At 37.6% G+C, this 14,115-nt stretch overlaps 1 long non-coding RNA gene across 1 annotated transcript; it reads left to right on the top strand.

Annotated features, from left to right (window-relative positions):
* Positions 1-206: 206 nt before the first annotated feature.
* On the top strand, positions 207-8,509 carry LOC309958158. The gene is made up of 3 exons (XR_014326008.1): positions 207-775; positions 2,610-2,824; positions 7,815-8,509. It is a non-coding gene; the product is annotated as an uncharacterized lncRNA (long non-coding RNA).
* Positions 8,510-14,115: the final 5,606 nt, after the last annotated feature.

The raw sequence follows: 14,115 nt of genomic DNA, 5'->3' as shown, positions 1-14,115 counted from the left end.
GTAAAACTACCGCAATAACCCATGATGAATTCCCCTCTTCTGTTTCCTTTGTTTAAATGGAGAATATATATATAAATCTAGACAGAGAACACTTTAGTGATCCTATTCAGTGGAGTGAGAATTTCCATGGCACTGATTAAAACAAATCCTGAATTGCATGGACTTAAGATAGCAGAGAAGGGCTTCCCTAGTGGCGCAGTGGTTGAGAGTCCACCTGCCGATGCAGGGGACATGGGTTCGTGACCCAGTCCGGGAAGATCCCATATGCCGCGGAGCGGCTGGGCCTGTGAGCCATGGCTGCTGAGTCTGCGCGTCCGGAGCCTGTGCTCCGCAACGGGAGAGGCCGCAGCAGTGAGAGACCCGCGTACCGCAAAGAAAAAAAAAAAAAAGATAGCAGAGCGGCTAAGAGATTTGAAGTTAGACATCCCCAAGTGTGAATTCTACTGTGACCCTCTTCTAGCACTAGAACCTTGAGGAAGTTGCTTAAACTTTCTGAGCTTTACTACTACTTTCCTCATCTGTATCTTTTTCAGGACTGTTTATCAAGCATCTTCCTGTTCTCTATGCTTGGACGTATCAATGAATAAATTAGACAAGAGCCTTTGCCTGCGTGCTCCTTCTTGCATGCTTTCTCCCTCCTTACACTCTCGTGTGGAAACGGATGTTATAAATAAATTCTATGCTTTGTCACAGGTTGATGGGCGCTACGGGATAAGGAAAAGGATGTGAAGCTCACTGAAGAGGCTTGGGTTGGGAGTGCTGGAGGAGTGTACAGGTAGGTTCTGATTTTAAATAGGGTAGTCAGGGTGGATTTTATAAGTTGACATTTGAGCAAAGACTTGAAGTGAGGGAGTTGTCAGAATGTATGATGGGGAGACCACTCCCTGGGAGCAAGAATAACCAGTCCCAAAACTCTAAGGCAGAAATATGCCGGGCAGCTTGGAGGAATATCAAGGAGGCCACCCTGGCTGACTTAGCCAGTGGGGAGGAAGAGACAGCAGGAGGGCTGGAGGTCGGATATGTGATGGGATGGATTGGGTAAGTCCTGGGAGGCCATCACATGCATTGTGTCTTTTACTCTAAATGTAGGCAGCCAGGGGCAGGATTTTAGCCAAGGTGTGGCATGAACTGTCTCTTGTTTGAAAAGCGTAACTCTATCTGTGGCCTTGAGGATGTGGGGAGAGAGTGGAGTCAGGGAGAATCTCGGGAGGTGGCTACAGGATCCTCGAGGTCTATGTTCGTGGCCTGCACCAGGCTGCTAGCGGCTGGTAATTCTCAGAAGTGGCACATTGGGAAGGTTGTGACAGCATTTCGTGGTAGATTGAAAGCAAGAATGGAAAGGAAGAGGGGGTCAAGGGTGAATTCGAGATTTAGGGCCTGGGGAACTGGAAAGGTGTGGTTACTGTCACCTAAGATGGAAAAAGTTTGGGGTAGAGCATGTTTGGGGGATTAAAGACCAGTTTTGGAGGTATAAGATTTGAGATGTTTTCGTGACGTCCAAGTAGAGATGCTGAGTACACAGTTGGATACACAAGTCTGCAGTTCTGAAGAAAGGTCTAAACTAGAGATACACTTTAATACAATGGAGATATTAAGAATAATTACATGGAAGCGCTGTTTTAAAGATAAAATGAAGTAATGCAGTTAGCACTCTGTCTTCTCAAAACATTTAATAACTGTTAGCTAAAATAATTACCTGAAATGAAAAAATACCTATAGTTTGTTTTGTTGTTTGCAGTAAAAGTGAATAAAATGTCACAATTATTTTAATAGTATTTGTGACACAGTAGTTTTAGTTAAGACACCATGACTACAAACATTTACAATAAACATTTCAGTCTCCTACTTTTCACTCTGATAGGGTACTTGGAACCATATTTTGTAAGGTTTAAGTTAGTTGTCATAGGGTACCTCTTTAATTAGAAGTAATTCTGAACTGTCTAGTTCCATGCAGTTTTATATACATATATGTATAATTATTATTTTGTGATTTATCAAACTCAGTTGAAAATTTGCATCACAGATATACATTAGAATTTAAGCGTTTACCCAGGTATTCAAGGAAAAAAATGTACTTGTCTTGTAATTTCCATAGGGGTACTTACTTGCACATCTTCCCTTCACTTTGCAATTGAAAACATGGCAGGGGAAATATTATCTTACTGGTCTTTGAGTTCCCCTTAGCTATCTGCAAGTCCTTAAACAGCCTTTGTGGCTTAACCAAAATTCTCTTCCATCTTCATTCCGCTAACAGATATTGGTCTAAGCATGTACTTATACTAAAAAATGCATGACCACGTTGTCTCTACACATCTGTAATTTTATGTTAACACTATCATTATGTAAGCTATACTTTAATTGTAATAGATTTTATGTCAACACACATCCATTTCTAGTGTTCATCTGGTGTTCAGGGGGAGAGCAGCATGTCGTAAATTTTATCAAAATATAACATCTGAAGAATAGAACAGAGGGTAATTGTGTAATTCTGTATTCACTCTAATTAAGTTCAGTGGAGTTGGCATAATAGAATTAAGATGAAAAAAAAAAAAGACTTTGAGGTACCTTGGCTCCCTCTCCTAACACACCCTTTTCGTATCCGAGAGCAGAGACTCAGCACCTTTCTGTACAGAAATGGAGACAGGAAGAGGCCAGAGGATGAATGACAGGCACGAATGAGGTGGAACTTTGAAGAGCAACATGGAAATGAAATACTTCTTTTGTATTTGGTAGGTGGGGAAAATGTACCAGCGTGTATGCCTACTGGGACCATGTTTTCCAGAACAGTTAAGCCCGGTGTCAACTATGCTGTCCCACCTTCCTCGTAAGTAGGAACATACTGTTACTTGAATCTTTGCTTCCTGTTTCTTGATACCTGGTTGAGAAGATTATCTCAGGAACTGCATCTTGTTAGCAAATACACTGTTTTGAAATGATTGACACTCACTGAAGAGTGGCAACTCCAAGCTTGCTCTCTCTTGATCTTGGACTATTTAAGTCTGGAGTGCAGGAGTGGGTTATGGGGAAAGACCATTGGAATTCTTATGTCTTCAGCATAATGGTTATAGCATAATGGTTAGGAGTGTAGGTGCTGGTTCAAATCTCTGCTTTCCACTTGCTAACCATATGAGCTTGGGCAATTTACCTGATTACCTGAACCTCAATACTCCTGCCTATAAAATGATGTTAATAATATTTCATCCCCATAGACTTGTTTTCAATGTTAAAATGAAGTCACTTACACCAAGCACTTAATACAATGCCTAGAGCATAGTAAAGTCTATTATTATTACTATTACTACTACTACTACTATTATTATTATTACTATCACGATGCCAGGTGCTGTTTTTCCTATGCCTTATTCCATTATCTTCTGCCCTGTCCCCCCATTTCTGTCTTGTTTCTGTACAAGGGTAGGTTTGTCACAGAGCATTTTTTTTCCCTAGTGTCTGACTCTTAGTCATCAAGGTGACTGGTCCACGACCCGGCATTCATTGCTACTCGTTGAAGCAACCCATTTTGAGAAGGGGAGTTGGATATTGATGCCAAGTTGGGTCAAGGAGAGAGAATTTTCTCTCTTCTGCACTCAGCTAAGTGAAATATTCAGGCCTCAGAAGGAGAATCAGGCAAAGGGCAACATGCTTAATTTCATACCTTAGTGATTAAGAACAAGTCAGACAGGCTGGATTTGAACTCATTTCCGTCATGTACTGACAACGGGATCTTAGGTGCTTTTGTAACCCGTCCTGTTACATACAGGAATTCCATAATTCCTGTTATGGAATGGGGCTTGGTGATAGAAGCCTGGTTTGTCCTCCACTGATAAAACTAAGACATACTCATATGAGTTTATAGGCATCTTGAAGCCGTGGGATAGTAACACACATGAATCTTACCATTTTTGCCTGGGATTAATGATATAAAGGCTTTGGATTTGGGTATGGAAAATGGGTACAATTATGGGTGTGTTGGTTCTACATATATATGGACATCACGTGTCATCAGCCTGCAGCTACCTGCCATTCCTCACTACTCCTTCTTTTCACAAACCAAACAAGTACCTTCTTATCTCTCCTGTGGATAAGCTCTTGACAGTGGCACTAGGGCCTCCCTCAATAAGTACATCATTGGCTAAACCAGTGGTTTCTCAGATATGCTCATTGAACAACCCTTAAGGTGGATTGACATTCCACTGCCTAGAATAGAATATGGTGTTCTTTAGGAATCGGGGGGAAAAAATAGGCCACCAGATGTACTTTCTTTAATTTAAATTGTATATCTATCTATCTATCTATCTATATATATATGAACAATTGTTATATATGTGTATGTATACTTGTTCATATATATGAATGATTTAAAATTGAAGAGATATATATATATATATATACACACACATATATATATATGTATATTTAAATTTTGGCTTCTGTTAGCAAGTAGTAAATTAAATTATTAGCAGATCCATACTGCAGGGAAATAACCAATCAGATTTCGTTCAGTTGCTCGCTTTTTTGTAGATTTATGGTTGTGATTTTATATCTGCAGGTATGTTTGCTGAAGAAAATATTTCTACCACTTTACACAAAATTAAATTCATTTAATACCAATGTGGCATGTCTCAAATGTCTTAATACAGTTTTAATCTTTAATCGCATCAGAAGTATGAAATTAGAAACATACCCCAAAATCATTTGAAGATATAATTACTTTCATTTCCCTTATACTTTTGAGACTTTTGAAAAATAAGTATTTAGTTGTACTTATCTGTTTCTGTCTCTCTAAGGATAGCACACACTGAAACACAATTCTTTTTAAAAGTCAATATTAAAAATATATTGTCCAAGATGATCAAAACTAAGGAAGTGGCAAAGAAATTCAAAAATTTAAACTTTCAAAGGGTGCTTTTTTTGTGAATGTGTAGTACTTGTTCTTCTGAAGGAATTAATCTTTTTAAAAATTTAATTAACTTATTTTTTATTGAAGTATACTTGGTTTACAGCGTTGTGTTAATTACTGCTGTACAGCAAAGTGACTCTGTTATACATATGTATATACATTCTTTTTCATATTCTTTTCCATTATGGTTTATCACAGGATATTGAATATAGTTCCCTGTGCTATATAGTAGGACCTTGTTGTTTAGCCAATCTATATATACCAGTTTGCATCTGCTAATCCCAAACTCCCAGTTCATCCCTCTCCCACCTGCTTCCCCCTTGGCAGCCACCAGTCTATTCTCTATGTCTCTGATTCTGTTTCATAGATAGGTTCATTTGTGTCATATTTTAGATTCCACATATAAGTGGTATTTGGTATCATGGTATTTGGTATCATGGTATTTGTCTTTCTCTTTCTGACTTACTTTGCTTAGTATGATAATCTCTAGCTGCATCCATGTTGCTGCTGCAAATGGCATTATTTCATTCTTTTTTTTATGGCTGAGTAGTATTTCATTGTATATACATACCACATCGTCTTTATCCATTCATCTGTTGATGGACATTTAGGTTGTTTCCATGTCTTCGCTATTGTGAATATTGCTGCTGTGAAGATCAGGGTGAATGTGTCTTTTTGAATTATAGTTTGGTCTGGATATACGCCCAGGAGTGGGATTGCTGGATCATATGGTAGGTCTATTTTTAGTTTTCTGAGGAACCTCCATACTGTTTTCCACAGTGGCTGCACCAACTTACATTCCCACCAACAGTGTTGTAGGAGGGTTCCCTTTTCTCCACACCCTTTCCAGCATATGTTATTTGTAGACTTTTTAATGATGGCCATTCTGACTGGTGTGAGGTGGTACCTCATGGTAGTTTTGATTTGCATTTCTTTAATAATTGGCAGTGTTGAGCATCTTTTCATGTGCCTATTGGCCATCTGTATTTCTTCTTTGGAGAAATGTCTCTTTAAGTCTTCTGCCTATTTTTTTGATTGGGTTGTTTGCTTTTATTGTCATCAAGTTGTATGAGCTGTTTGTATATTTTGGAAATTAAGCCCTTGCTGGTCGCATCATTTGCAAATATTTTCTCCCATTCTGTAGGTTGTCTTTTCATTTTGTTTATGGTTTCCTTTGCTGTGCAAAAGCTTGTAAGTTTGATTCGGTCCCCTTTGTTAATTTTCATTTTTATTTCTATTGTCTTGGGAGACTGACCTAAGAAAACATTGGTATGATTTATGTCAGAGAATATTTTGCCTGTGTTCTCTTCTAGAAGTTTTATGGTGTCATGTCTTATGTTTAAGTCTTTAAGACATTTTGAGTTTATTTTCGTGTATGGTGAAAGGATGTGTTCTAACTTCACTGGTTTATATAAGGCTGTCCAACTTTACCAACACCACTTGCGGAAGAGACTGTCTCTTTCCTATTATATATTCTTGCCTCCTTTGTCAAAGATTAATTGTCAAAGATTAACTGAGGTGTGTGGGTTTATTTCTGGGCTCTGTATTCTGTTCCATTGATCCATATGTCTGTTTTTGTGCCAATACCACGCTGTTTTGATTACTGTGACTTTGGAGTACTATCTGAGTCTGGGGTGGCTATGCCTCCAACGTTGTTCTTTTTCTTCAGGATTGCTTTGGCAATTGTGGGTCTTTTATGGTTCTGTATGAATTTTAGGATTATTTGTTCTAATTGCGTGAAAAATGTCATGGGTAATTTGATAGGGATCACATTAAATCTGTAGATTGCTTTGGGTAGTATGAGCATTTTAACAATACTAATTCCTCCAACCCAAGAACATGAGATGTCTTTCCATTTCTTTGAATCATCTTCACTTTCCTTTATTAATGTCTTACAGTTCTCAGTGTATAAGTCTTTTGCCTTCTTGGTGAGGTTTATTCCTAAGTATTTTATTTTGAGGGTTGTGATTTTAAAAGGCATTGTTTTTTTACATTCCCTTTCCGATATTTCATTGTTGGTATAAAGAAATGCAACCAATTTCTGTATGTTAATCTTGTATTCTGCTACCTTGCTGAATTCGTTTATCAGTTGTAGTAGTTTTCATGTAGAGTCCTTAGGGTTTTCTATATATAGTATCATATCATCTGCATCTAATGACAATTTTACCACTTCCTGAAGGAATTAATCTTGAAGTTCTACTAGGACTTTTGGGATACCTGTTTTAATGAGCCACTACTTCCTGCCTGAGATTGCACTATGCACCAGAGATTCTAGAATTAGCATAATAAAACTAATAATGCAAACAACAGCAACAAATCTTCACAAACCTTCCTTGCAAGGAAGTAAAGTCCACTGGAAAAACAGACAAGTGAAACACACATTCAAAATGGCAGTGATTCTCAAACATTTATGTGCTGAAAAATCATGACAAGCATTATAACCAGTAACCAGTAACCAATTACTAGAGCCCTTCTCCAGCTGGTCAGGTGTAAGGTCCTGTAACTCTATTTTTGGTGAATGCCTCCAGGAGAGTCTGAGACAGATGTTCTCAGTTGTCGTCAACCTTTAGTGTGCATCAGATTTGCCTGAGAATATTGTTAAAACACAGATTGCTGGGCTCCAGTGCCAGAGTTCTAACCAGTTCCCAGGTGTGGCTGATATTGCTGGCCCAGGGACCACATTTTGAGAACCACCTTTCAAAACTCTGCAGTATGCGGTTGTGTGTGTTGTGAATGAGAAGGGCCCAGAGAACCAAAGGAGGGCAAAGGGACTCTGCCCTAAATTAATCAAAGGTAACAATAGCAGCTAGAATTGATTGACCCAAGAAAAAATTATAAGAACTTTACCTGCATTTGCTCATTTAAATCCTTTCAGTAAGGTACATAGGTGCTACTTAGTGTTCCTCTTTTACAGGGGTGTCCAGAGAAGGTAACTACTTTGCCCACGTCCTAAACTGGTAAGTAACAGATTAAGAATTCAAGTCTAGGAAGTCTGATTCCAGAGCCCACACCTCTACCCTTTCTGCATGTAGAGAGGAGTAAAGGGTTGTCAGTGAAGCCTTCCTGGGGCCCCTGGCCTCTGAGTGTAGATAGAAGGATGAGTGGACATAAAGATCATTATTTGTGTGTGGTGGGGGTAGGGGAGGAAGTATCAGGGCTTCCAGAAGAGCCCGCCCTCCCATACATCTGCTATAAGCAAGTCTGATGATCAGGAGTCCGGAACATGAGTATGACTATGGGATACTGAGAAGGGTTCTAGAACCCTGAGGTTAGAGTTCTGGATCAGTTAGTAGGTAACAGAAAGTGAATGAGTGATTTACCTTACTTTCCACGGGTAGCAGGAAGTTTGGAGATAGTCCCTCTAGCGTTAGTCCAGCTGCTGAAGGGCATCACCAGGGGACTGGGTTGCTTCGCTCTTCCAGCTTCCACATCTCTAGCATGTCCACATAGCTTCAAAGTGACCCCAGAATCTCCAATAGTGTTCCAACAATTTGGGCAGGAAGAAAGAAGAGGAAAAAAAAAAGAAATTAAGTAAGAAAAAAAAGGCAGTGTCTAACTCAGAGAGCAAATTTTTTACCACAGATGGTCAGCAGACTTGCACTTAGATCTCATCAGCTTGGATTTTAAACTGGCCACCTTAGCCTTAAGTTTAATGGGGTCTCCTAAACCAGGGCTCTGATAGTAAGGAATAAGGAGAGAGTGGTACTGATTAGCAGTGCCTGCTGTCCCAAACAAATATTATCCCCAAACTATTTTTTTTATCCTATATTTTACTTTAAAGAATGGAGGGGAAACATTATGTATCTGTAAATAGCCTTTTAGAAAGGGTACAATTATATAGTTATACAACCCCCTAGAGGGCTCCTTTCTTCTAAAATCTCTTTAAAAACTGTTCAAGGTTAAGGACATTTTTATCTTAATTTAGTAACTTGCAGTCGATTATCTTGGAATGACATCCTCTCTCTGCAGATGTTCTGTCAGGCTTTAGAAAATTCTAGAAGTTGACAGAGAAGTGTTATGGTACATGTATTTGCAATATGCACGTCTTTGAAATGAAATCCATTTAGGGACCAAAAGGCATTTCATGTCTTTGCTATACATTTTCACATATTTGCCTTTCCAGAATTCCTTTGAGCAAATCTGTTAGATGTAACCCATCCGTTTCTCCCATCTGAATTCTTTATTACTAAACATTCTTCAGTAAGCTCTCACTCCCCTCTGTCAAAGGCGTTTCTCTGGGTCCTCACCCTTCTCATCTCATATGTGAATGCGTATCTTAAACTGAAGCAACAGTCTGCTATGACTTCTCCATAACTTGAAGAACCCGTCTTTGTGGGAAAAAAAGTAGACTTACTAACTTAAAAGGTAAAATGCGCGCAATGTTTCTGAGAATTAAAAACTAAGATAAAAACATAAGCAATGGAAAAAACTTACAGTGGATCCTTTTCAAAGACTAGTTTACAGAGAAGGCAACTGAGGTTTAAAGAAAAAATGCGTTAGTTAAACACTAAATAATAAACCTTAAACCTCAGTGGAGCAACACATGGACAGTTCATTTCTCACTCACTCAGGAGTGTAGTATGGACTTTGGTGGTCTGAGGGTCAGTTTTCTGCTCAGTTATTCAGGGACCCACCACCTTCATCAAGTGGCTCTACGTTTGTCCTAAAAAGGAAAGGAGAGAGGAAGCTGCAAGCTACAATTATCAACTCGTTATCCTTCAGACATAAACTCTTCAGGTCACCTCTGGTCACATTCTTTGGGATAGAACCATACCCAGATGCAAGTGGAAATGGAGAATGTTGTTCCTATCTTGGTCCTAGTGATGCCTCTACAGGCTGGAGGAGCTAATTAAAGTGTAGTCAACAGCTCGTTGTTTCTGCCACAATGAGTGATTAGCCTAAGACTGTGGATTAATTATGTGTGTGTGTCACATATACATATAATACACACAAACATATATATGTGTGTCTATATATACATTTTTTAGCGTGAGTTGACACATGGGGCTTCTGCCGTATCAAAAGAGTACAAACTGCCTCTTGTTGCTTTTTCTTAATTGAAGTTGACTACTACTATCTATTTCCCTTCATTTTGCTACCTCCCCCCCGCCTTTCAGTATTATATGAAAATTCTGAAAGAAATAATTTCAAAGTTTCCAGTGCTTTTAAAGGTAATAGAATACTCAGACCTTAACAATTTTCCTGTGTGAAACTTTTGCCAGACTAAAATAGTTAACTTATGAAAAGTAAATTTAGATTGATACAAAAGAGAAAATAAGCTGATTTTTTTGTTTTTTTTGTTTTTTATAGAAATACCCTGAGCCAAGGTGGAAAATAAATGGAAAACTGGAGGAATTTAGATCCTTTTGTTGTAAATTTAAATATTTTTAATTGTAAAAATAATACAGGTTCATTGCAGAAACTCCAAAATTGAAAGGATTTAAAGAAAAAAGGAAAAATAACTCAAAATCCCATTTCTGATAAGTCATCTCTGTAACATTTTTGAGGGTGTCTTTTGAAACTTTTTTGTGATGAGGTGCATATAAATACAATGCAAGTATAAAATACCTTTAATTATTATATCAAACTACAAAACAGTTCTATAACATTTTTATTTAGTAATATAAGTATGATTACTCATCACCTAATAAAAATCTGCAGCATCATTTTTAATGGTTGAACAGCATTCTATTATTTATTTAACCAGTCCCTACTGTTCAACATTTAGATTATTCCTGTTTTGCTTTGCTAAACAATGAGACAAGCATCCTTGTTCATATGTCTTTGAGCATTTGTTTATTTCCTTAGAATGGACTTCTAGAACTTGAATGGCTGGTTGTCAGTTCTGGTACACACTGACATATTGTCTTCCAGAAAGGTTACCGTGCTTTTTATTTCTACCAAGAATTTAACATCCAGTGTGGTTTCTTACACACACTCATCAGTACCAACATTATCAATATCAATACCAGTATTACTAAGTTTTTTAGAACTTTGTCATTCTAGTCAGTAAAATATGACACCTGAATTATTTTATTTGTATTTCTTTGATTAATAATAGCAAGGTTGAACATATTTTCATATCTTTATTGGCTGTTAATACTTTTTAGTTTGTGACTTTATGACATCCATTTTTCATCGATGTATAACAACCTTTTATATCTCAATGTGTTTATTTTGTTTGTTGTCAATGCAATTTTTTTCTCTTCATTTATTAATTTTTATTTTGTGTGTGTTGAACTTCTTTAATACTGTCAAGTCTATTCAAAAACCCTTTAATGAACACAACAAATGTGGAAAATCAGTCATTCTCCTGCATTTTGTAATCAATTTATTTCCTTTTGGGCAGTATGGAAATGTAAGTTCTTATTTCATCTTATGGTTGGAAAGAATGTATTCCCTCGGAAAGGGATCATAGTCTCCATGATGCAGTAATGGGAGATTTTATAGGGTAGGCAGGGTCTACAGAAGAAAAAACCCTAAATCACACTCCATTGGTGGTTGCCTTATTTATTAAAATGGCATTTGAGGTTGTGTGACTGCCATCAGGTAAGCAAAATTAATTTTTAGCATGAAATACTCCTATCAGCAAGAACAGCCTAGGATAGGCTAGCAGTAAGAAGTGAGGGGTTATGGGATTGGGGCATAGCCTCTGTTTCCTCCAATGCAGCTGGAAATTTAAACTCTGGGGCTCCTGCTTGATCCAGTCAGCCCAGCTAGTATGTGTTGCCAGGTAGGGTGAATAGACTCAGAAGTACAAGAGCTCATCCTTGGTCCCCTCTGGAAATGAGCAGAGAATACTGTGTCAAGCAGAGGTGATCAGTCCATGGTCTGGAGACTTGGATCTCCTCACATAGTCCTTAAAGTCAGGGTGAGACAAAATGCCAATACAAATTATATTGATGACAGTATCAATGAGGTGACATTGAGTCCTTTGACCCAACGTGTGTCTGCAGTGTGCCATCCATTAGTAAATGGGCAAAGCCATTTGACAGATCTATCTGATACAGTGAATGAATCTGACACTCACATTTTGAAAAACTGAAACTGTATCCATTTGTCAAGAACAGTGGCTACTTGTTCTGCTTTATTCCCCCTGGTAGAACTAGGTAACATTGCAGGCAGTAAGACGTTCCGGCATTTCACCCTGGAGTAGCCCCAAAACTGAAGAAGCTGTCTTATCAGTAGTTAGCTCCTTGTCACCAAGAATATTAAAGTAGATTTGTATGATTAGCAAATTAAAGAGACTGTAGTGCCTACCACTACTGTATTCACTAAGGCACCCAAGTTATTCTGAAGAAATCCTAATAATACATTAGGACCGTTTTGAATATTTTTATTTGATTAGCTGTACTCTTCTAGGTATAACATCCATCACCATTTTGACCACTGAAACTTGGCCTTCTTTTCTTACAGCCTAGCCCTGTGGTCTTGGGCTAATCAGTAACCTGCTTAGATACAATTTTCTTCTCTATGAAATAGAAACAATATTATATGCTTTGAAGGACTGCAGGAAGATGAGCTGTAATGTTTATCAAGTGCCTAGTAAGTAGCCTGGCCCATAATAAATACTTGGCTAATTGTAGATGTTAGTTTCATTTTTAGTTTTATTTCCAAACATTGCTCTTTACTTTTGGAACTCTAAAATTTGTTTTGAGAGTGGAGGACTTGTTTGGATTCCTCCAACACTCTCTGTATATTCTGTACTTCTATCCCTACATCATTTATATTAATGGAATAAATGATCTTTGGTCTGGTGATTCCAAGGTGACGAGGAGCTAAGTGGAGGTTCAGTATACACCTGGAAGTATGGATTTTCATGCCCAGTGCAAATGTGGGAAGGGCATTATTCCCACATTATAAAGGGGGTAAAGACCTCCAACTTGAGGAGACTCTGGGTTGAGAGATTTACAGGTACTGTGTTTATCCTACAGGGTACCACAGGGGCTTTTATGTTCTGTAGCAAGAATTTGCACCTTATACCCTTGTAGTTAGAAGTAAAGCATACCACATAACTAATATCTAGTAAGCATTAGAGTTAGAATAAATACCATTTATTTAACGTTTCCTTTGTGTTAAGCATTTTACAGTTACAACATATGGATGGATACTATATTGTAATGGTTAAGAGTGTAGTTTTTTGAGCTGGATAATCCTGGATTGGAGTCTCATCTTTATTACCTCTTTTTTTTTCTGTTTTATTGAGGTATAATTGACAAAATTGTAAGATAGTCAAAGTATATATCATGATGATTTGACATACATATGCGTTGTAAAAGGATCCTTCCCATCACGTTAATTAATACATCTAACAGCTCATGACACCTTTTTCCTTTTTTTCTTTTTGTGGTGAGAACACTTAAGTTCTATTCTCTCAGAAAATGTTTGTTATACAATAGAGTATTATTGACTGTAGTAACTATGTTATACAGTAGATCCTCAGACCTTATTCATCCTGCAGCTGAAAGTTTGTACCCTTTTACCAGTCTTCCCCTCTTTTCCCCACCCACACCCCAGCCCCTGGCAACCAGTTTTCTACTCTGTTTCTATGAGTGTGGCTTTTTTTCTTTTTAGATTCCATATATAAATGATATCATTCGTATTTATCCTGTCTGGCTTATTTCATCAGCATAATGCACTCCTGTTTCATCTATATTGTCACAAATGAAAGGATCTCCTTCATTTTTTAAGGCTGAATAATATTCTATTACCTCTTAAATGAGTGACTTTTGGTACATTGTTTACACTTTCTAAGCCTCAGGGTTTCTTTTCTTCTGTAAAAAAATATATATATATATATATGTATATACTAACAGGTTATTTTCTGATATGTGGAATGTTTGTTGAATCAACAGATAATTAGTTGAGATCATAAATGTGACACTTAGCACTGTATTAACATTTATTAATACTCTCCCTGTTAATTTCTACAATAAATTGTATAATAAGTAACAATAATAATAGTACTACTAGTAGTTTTAGAAAATGCATAGGATGTGCCCGGCATCATATACTGTACTACCCTCCTTCATGTGTACCACAAGTTACATGTGGATATCATCTTCCACGTTGTTTCCTTTAAAGAAAATTGAAGCTCAGCAAGATTGAGTAGCTTGCTCCAGATGTGAACTCAGGTCTGAATCACTCCATATATAGGTTCTTAATGACTCCATGTCTTTAATTCCACATCTGCATTTGTTTGTTGTTGTTGTTTT

This window comes from Leucopleurus acutus (genome assembly GCF_964270905.1).
Source record: "Leucopleurus acutus genome assembly, chromosome: 2".
NCBI classification, from domain to species: Eukaryota; Metazoa; Chordata; class Mammalia; order Artiodactyla; family Delphinidae; genus Leucopleurus; species Leucopleurus acutus.
This window is presented reverse-complemented; position numbering and strand designations above follow the sequence as displayed.